The following is an 8,495-nucleotide window of genomic DNA, read 5'->3' on the forward strand; positions in this document are numbered from 1 at the left end:
GTGCCTAAATGCTTTTCTGTACATGATCTTAATGGACTGGTCCAATTATTTCAGTGGGAACCAAGAAAACCAAAGTAAGAATCCTTAGAGAAAAGTCAAGTGATTAAAAAAAAGAAAAGAAAAGAAAAGAAAAGAAAAGAAAAGAAAAGAAAAGAAAAGAAAAGAAAAAAGAAAAGGACTAGTATATGCAGTTCTTTCACAACTTCTTTGCCTTAAATGGAAAACAGAGAGAACAATGAGATCTGTCAGAATGTTCTGTTATCTCATCGCCATGTCTCAATGCTATTGCAGTGCAATCATGATAAGAAACGGAAATAGAAACAAAACACAAGAGCAATTTTTACCAGAGTTTCTCTTGCCTGCATAAAGTAATGCAAAGAAAATGAAACACATCTGGTTTTATCACACTAGAAGCTGAATCAACTAAATTGATATTAAAAAGTGGGAAAACAGGAGGAGAAGTAGAGTATTTTGCATCTACTTAATAAGATGTAAAATTCTGTAACTTCTCTACAGCTTCTAAAGTTTGTTCAGTGACATAGCTCCACAATTGCAGTGAATTTGAAATCAGAGAAGATAATTAGATTTTCTTTTAATCTCTCATATCTGGTTTAAAACCTATAATTTGGGTGAAAGTATACAATTTCAGCCTGAAAAAGTTAAATCTGTAAAATAAACCAACAGCAACAGAATCTGAGGCATCACCGCTGCACATTACCTGAGTATACGAAAATCATGTAGTAGCTGATTTACAACCAAAATCTACAAAACCACCTAGAAACAATATAGGTGCCAGTCAGCCTAATCCAAGGAGAAATACTTTCTCATCCAAAGTCTGGTGACTGGTTTTGCCCTAAATACATTAGCAGGATTCATAAAGCCAGTGTTTGAAAACTCAGCTCAGTTATTTGGTTACATCAACAGCTTACCCTCAGCTTTAGCCAATCTTTGATACCATCAAGGGGGAATTTTTAATTCTATCGGCCCAAGACTTGAAGCATGAAATCTTGTTTAGACATTGTCTGTATCAAGTAGACATTGACTAGAAGATAAGTAAGGATGTCTTGAAAGCAGTGTGTCCTGATCATTGAATAATTCAAGATGAAAGAAAAGGGCTTTTTTTTTGACTTCTACTTACTAGTCACAAAATTTCTCACAGAAGAGAGATTTAAACAGAGATGACCAATATACGACCTTTGGGCTATTTAAGGCTCATAAACAACTTAAAATTCCTTCTCAACCCAGTTTGTTATATTATGATTAGAAGAAGCAGAGATCTGGTAATATGGGAACTGTTGGAAGATTCAAATCCCTTGTTGTTGCAGAAGCAAATAAAGAATGGCTGATAAGTTTCATCTACCTGGACTGTCAAATCTTCTGCCACAGGTCCATTTCAGCCCTATTCAACAGCGGATCAGTGGGATTTCATGAAGATAATGACAACTGCAGCTCAAAGAGCTACCTTTATTGAGTCATGGAGTAATTGTTTTAAGAGATTTTAGACAGCTGAAAGTTCAGTAAAGTGACTCATGAGGTCAGGCAAGTTGGCCTTATCTAAACATTGGATCTATTCACTCTGTTTTATCTGATGTAGGCCAGCACATTATAAATTGACCGATGATATTGGAACTACTGACACAGAGACATTAATCTAATAATGATACTCATTGATATCAGAGACAAACTGTGGTGAAATGATGGCACAATGCCTTCAAAATTTTCTAAACAATATTAAAAAAAGCTAACTCTTTTTAATACACTTTTAAACAAAACTAGCAAACAAGACAAGAAACTGAAGCAAATACTTCAATGTCTGCACATACTGTGGCCAGAGAAAAATCGCAAAAGCCACTTTTTTCTTCTATTTACTTTAAAGATGGAAAGCTGGATTTTGTAGTAAGAACCAGGTAGGCAAAAAGCTTGAAAGGATTGCAGGAATTATGTAATGATTCCATAATGACATTCAACCCTAGCATAGAACCTGTGAAGAGCCTCTGATTTATGGTACTAGAACTCCTGCTCTAGTTAAGCAGCCTATTAATCAGGGCTGGAAAAGAATAATACTCTGTAAAGGAATTTTGCCAACTTGAATACTATTCTATCAATGAGAATTGTCCTATATGAAGGGAATTATTATACTGTCAGAAACTGACAATTTTGTGTTCCTTTAACTATGCTGCATGTTCAGCTACAGGATAATGCCTATTGTAGTTGCTGGACATTTTATTTTTCCTGGACGAAGCATGAGAACAAATCAAGTTAATGTAAACATCAAGCTTCTATTTGTGTTTAAAAGGAAAGTCTATTCTGAAAAACATGTTTTAAAATTACAAAACTCCACTCTTATTGTCTGTGATTTGATTTGGAGTTAATTTTTTATTCTCATAAGGAGGACTGCCACAAAGCAATGTCACTGGATTCCTACTACTAATGTGCTAGTTTTCAGCTTTACAGACTCAGTCTTGTTTCTGAAAACATAACCATTACTTGCTGGATAGTTGCATTTAAAGTTCTATTATTGCTGCAGTCAGAAAAAAAACTTAAATAAATATAATACAGAATATCAGGGCTTTAAAAATGTTCAGGACTATATTTTACAAATGAAAACTGACAGGAAAAGATAAACAAAATTACTTTTTGTGCAGGTGGAAAACATTTTTCCCACTTAAATCTGAATAAAATATATAATACTATGACACGTCCAATTTTTGTCCATATAATTTTTCTAGGCAAGGATATGCCTGGTGACATGGTAACAGTGCAAGTAATCCTTCCCTCACTGACTGGCTTTGATTGGACAGTGACCGTTTGCCACGCACAAAGAGCCCTTTGTGAACTGAGTAAACTCAGCTTAAAAGTGTTCAGCAGTTACTGATTAGCTACCATACATTATCATTTTTTGATAACTTGAATTAATGAAATACTAAACTGAGTGTTAATGCCCATTAGCAAGAAATAGGGAAAATCTTTGTGGGCCAAGGAGTCCTCAGTGAGGTAGGGTAGAGCTGGTTTCTGCTGCCCCTGGAAGGAATTTTCATTGGGACTGAATTACTGTCTTTCAAAGCCCTGCTTTTCCCTTAGGGTTTTATTTCTTTTCATGATGATATTTTTTTTTCTCTTGAATACCTAAACTGCCGCTTAACTCCATTTCAAGAGACGTACCTCTGTCTGCAACCTTTCTTACCTTGCAGAACCCCAGTTTTATCAATTTTTTTGCAGTTCTTGCTCCAAATTAAGCAATTTTCTTAAAGGTCTGAAAGATGGTTACACTTCTGTCTTGGATCACAGACAGCTGAACACCTGAGAAACAAGGAAAGGAGTGTACAAACTCACTATATATGAAATATATAACAGCATTGATTTAATAGTTTATGCAGAAATCAAAGCTATTGACTGATTCCCTTGTACAATATTATTTAAAGCCCTATTTTCTAAATGCTTGCATTCTATTCCATACTATCTGTGAAATGTCTAGATCACACAGGAAATTATAAGACTGAAAAACCTCTCATTCAGCTTTTCCCTAGTAATACTGAATTTCAAGTTTTTCTTTATTTCTATAGCTACAGTTCATTACATTTGAAAGTTCATTATATGTGGAAGACATATAATATCAAAATGCTGTCCTGTCCATCCTCCTTCCTTCAGATAATATCAAATATTACATATTAAATTCTTAACAGGTGTTTGAATTCTGTACCTTCACTGTTAGTTTCCAAAAGCAAAGATGGAGAATTTCAGACTATCTGAACTACTTGGAGTTTTTCTGGATGTCTAAAATGAATTTTTCTTGAGACAAGTTAGACCTGTTCCCCCTTCCCTGTCCACAACAAATAGGAAGAACTTCTTCTTTCACTTCACTTTACAGTACGTTCAAAGTTTTAATGCTGTTTTCACAAGTGTTGCTTGTCATCTTTTGACAAAAAAACCCAACAAAACCAAAACCCCAAACCAAAAGAAACAAACACCCCCCCGCCCCCCTCCCAGTTCCTATAACCCCTCTAGGCAGAATTGGTGTTTTTGGTCTTTGACATTACTACCCTCTTGACACAAACTATTTCAAAGATTTGGGGTTTTTTTTCAGGAAAGTAGCCCCAAACTAAGGGTTATTTCAATAATAGGCAAATATTTTTAATTTCTCTAAGTAATTTGACTTCCACTTTCTGTGGCAGTATGAAAGTATACTTACTTATTTTATTTGATCTTAGACTTTGGATTTCATAGCTGTGGTGAAGTGACTAAAGATAATCCTCTCATAAGACATTGGTTACAGCACTGTGACCATGTTCTGCACGTTGTCTTTAACCACAGTCAAATTGCCTTGTTCCTTTTTGATATTTACAGTAAAACAAATGATTGTGTGCTCTAAGGTAAATGTGTTTCTGCAGGCAATTGGATACCGTGCAGACACATGTTCACAGGCTCCAAACCTTTCAAACGGCCATAACCATAGACAATAGAGGCAATGCTCCCTCATATAAATTTTTCTTCCAGAAACATCTGCCACATGCCACACCTCTACCTTACATGTCAGCACCAATGATGCCTGACAGCAATCCCGGGAGACTCACCAGGAAGATTCCAGTTATGATATCAAGATATGTCTGCTTGTGATCGTTTTGCAAGAAACAGTTCTAAAGAGACTGGAGGAAATAACTCTTCAACATGCAAGATTTCAGCAAAATTAGATTTCTCTATTTTGTAGCCAGCTACATTGTGGCTACAGTAACTGAACAGGCAATTACCTGCAGTCTTTCTAGTGACTCAGATTTGATGCTCTCATGTCTGATTAATCTACCTGCATCTTCTCTAAGTCCCTATTTTCCTAATTCCATAAAGGATCTTTAATCTTAATTTCCATAAATTCATCATAAGATCATTAAAATGTATTTGGATTACAACAAAGTTTATCGTTCTATCTGCAGGTATTATCCTTGTTAAGGGAAAAACATCATTTTCCCATACACTTCCCACTGAAACTTGCATTTATTAGACTATGCATAGCAAATCCAGATTTCAGGGCATTTTTCTTATTTATTTCTTACTGATGCCTAAGTATAAATTTTGTGTAAAAGTGACATAACATATTAAACAGTAATGCAATCAATGAAACTTAAGAAGTGCTAATCACGGCCAAACTCATTTGAGTAATACTAGTAAATTCAGACCTTCCTGCCAAGAAACAAGAAAGTACCCACATAAGATATTTAACTACTCAGCAAGCCTCAGAGGTCTTCCTCCATGTTCTTCCCCTTCCCTGTGTGGACAGTGAAGTCACGACATGATTTCCTACTTCCCAGACAGAATGGAAGATAAAGGCTGCAGTTCAGAGGCAGAAGGACTGGCAGGTGGCTCCCAAACGTTGATATTCATGGGAACCCTTGAATCACAAGGCTGTTGCAGCACCACAAAATGATAATTGAAAGAACAAAGTGATCTCTGCTCATATTCCAACTTCCTCACTCTTTGCACTCTAGACATCCTCCTTTCTGACTCAGCCCTGTCATGACCTCTGTGCAGTTTACATTCTGCTTGCATGCAATGACACGTGAGCCGGTGTGAGCGCCCCGACAGTACATGCAATTCCTTGATTTCTTTTTATAGTCAACAATAAATCACGAATGATTAACAGCTCACCCTGATTGAATAAAGTGTTCAGAGCAGTCCTGTTGCCATAACACCACTCACTGAGGACAAATGAGTTTGTTAGTATGGAAAACATTCAAGAAAGCAACTCTCAGCATCTCATTTGAGCACTAGTCAAACCAAGATATCTCCTATTGTAAGGAGAAATCTACTCTCCTTGCATTCATTGTCTGCACCTGGCATGCAAGGAATGCTGTTCCAGTAGAAATTAGAGAACCTAAGGCAAAGGATCCAGAGAATCGCTGTGGGCAAGGTATGCTCATTAAATGCTAATTGAGATTCCTCAATGGGAGCATCCTCTGGGGTTCTCTGAATTGTCAGTACTATGAAGCAGAACCAAATTTAGAAAATTGATCTCTTTTAAACTACTTCTGGTGAGTATCTATGAGATTTGGCATGCAAAAAAAACCCTTTTATCTAACCAATAGAAGAAAAAATCTGGCAGTGACTCCATGTCATGGGCCATTTGCAAAAGACATTATAGGACTTTTCGTGGTGTCTGTAGATGGATATATTGCTAAATTACCCCACACCCTAAAGAAGAAATATGATTTCTGCAGTGATCATGCATGGCTGACAATCAGTTAATGAAGACATCCACCGAGCTGGAAGTTATAAGCAGGTGTGAGCAGAACCAGGCCAAGTTCTATAATGAAACTGATTCCATGGTACGGTGCACAAGAGGCAGGAGAACGTATCTGCCTAGGTTATTTATGGAACACCTTGGCAACACATTAGGAAAGAAAGATGCTTATTACTGTATGTGACAAGACCATAAAAATTACTCACACACTAATGGCATAATCTAATGTGTATATGAAATGGTATGTTTACAAGAACAAAAATAACTGAAATTCAGTACTTCATTTTGTTCCAAATATATACGTGATAAAATCTCTTTCTGAATACTGGTGTGATGCATTGTTTCACAGAATAGACTTACAACCTACTTTCCTAATAGATTTCCACCTATAGTCACATATCAAGTAAATAGAACTATTCAAGAGTAGTAGATCTCTCAAGAAAAGCATGTGTACATGTTTCCTTCAGGCCCAAAAATGAAACTAAGTCTAAGTCATCATGAGTGCATGTCTTTTCATGAACTGGGGGTTGGATTGTGTTATCGCATTTAATTTGTTGCAGAGTTCACCTTGCTCCATTAAATCCAGAACTAGAACGGACAATTTCCTCTGTTTCACAAAAGGGTGAAGTTGGGCAGGAAGAATAATGCTTACCTCAAGATTTCATAGTAAGATGTTCCCCATAAACATTCTAACCCCAAGAGCAGTAAAAGTTATCTTGCTCCTTTTTATGTGCCACCACTATGGTAGTCATCAAAACATCTTTTGTGAGACCACAATATTCATAGTAGTGGCTATTCTGCAAACTGATCTCCTCACAACAGATAACATGGATACAGATAAGAACATGACTGTCATGCCATATCAGATGACTCATATACATTAATGTTAAACCATGATAGGAAATAGAAGAAAAGAATAATTACATTGTTCAACTCTAAAAATCCCTTCTTCATATATATTTAGATGAATACATGAAAAAAGAGGGGTGAACAATAGAAAAGGAAAAAATATATGTATATCTTCTATATCAGCAAAATATGAATGGAAATAATGGCAAATTCTTACAAAAAAATGTTACCTCTGTTTTGCATCAGTTTTAATCTAGCTGATAATAAGAACATTCAGGCTTTTGTCTCTCTTTGGATCTGTGTGTATAATACTAGTCTAATGGTGTTTAAAAGTAGATTCTCAGTTTCTGATTGCTAGGTTTACCTTAAAGTTTCTGCAGTTAACCATTTACTAACTTGAAGACACACCCTGAAACCTCTACTGCACAGATGGATTCTGCACACTCAGAAAGCCATTTTACTTCATTACCAGTCACCCAGAACACAACTGACAACTACACTACAAGGATATAAGGGAAACTCAAACCGTAACTATACTGAAAATTCAGGTTAAAGTGAAAACAAAATAGGCTTTTAAGACCTAGTTATGATGTTAAAACCAAAACAGTGGTAAAAAAAGAATGCACCCTGCTGGTTCCTCCTGATTGGGTTTTGCTGTTCCTAAAATGTGGGAGATTATTATAACAATAGCAGCTGACCTGACTGCAGAGCAAGAGGATTTGCTTAAAACTTGGGGCCACTGAATTCAGAAACTTTTAAAATGGGGGTTTCGGGGCTAAAGGATTAGTTTTCCTTAACTAGTAAAGATTGTACAGCCTCAGAATGGAGTATGATTATCAGCTATACTGCAGGAACAATTTTCTGCAGGAAATTAAGTAGGTAGATGTCTCAGAACAGTTATCTGAGCAATGCCAAGAGACTTGGCTAGCAGGCTATTCCACCTAGAATGCTATGAGACTGTAAAATATTGTGAATTCTAAGATAATTGTTATTATTGGCATCTGGGAATGTATCTGGTGAAATAGAACCACTGTCTTTCATTTGGCAGTTTTACAAGACTTAAGCTAGAAAGAGTAATTATCAGATGTGGGAATCAAGCAGAGCTACAATGGAAAGAGCTGCAAATTCAGCTTCAGCAGGTATGGACAAGGAAAATGGCAAGGTGACGGAGGTAAGAAAGAATACAAGGAAATCCCAGTTCTGTGGATCTCCTAAAAGGAGATGTCTACACACTGTAGACTATAGTTTTCAGAAATACAGCCTTAAATGACCCAGTCTCCATTTAAGATAAGGATAAAAAGGAACAGAAAAGGAAAAAACAATCTTCGGTGTGGGTTAAGCTCTTTATGTAAAAAGAGGTTGTAATGGTAACTGCAAAATATTTTTGGACAATACAATAAAAACTTCCTTTAGGGGA

Source organism: Melozone crissalis, unplaced genomic scaffold, assembly GCF_028551555.1.
Source record: "Melozone crissalis strain CALT ecotype California unplaced genomic scaffold, PUWL_Pcris_2 ptg000016l_1, whole genome shotgun sequence".
NCBI lineage: Eukaryota > Metazoa > Chordata > Aves > Passeriformes > Passerellidae > Melozone > Melozone crissalis.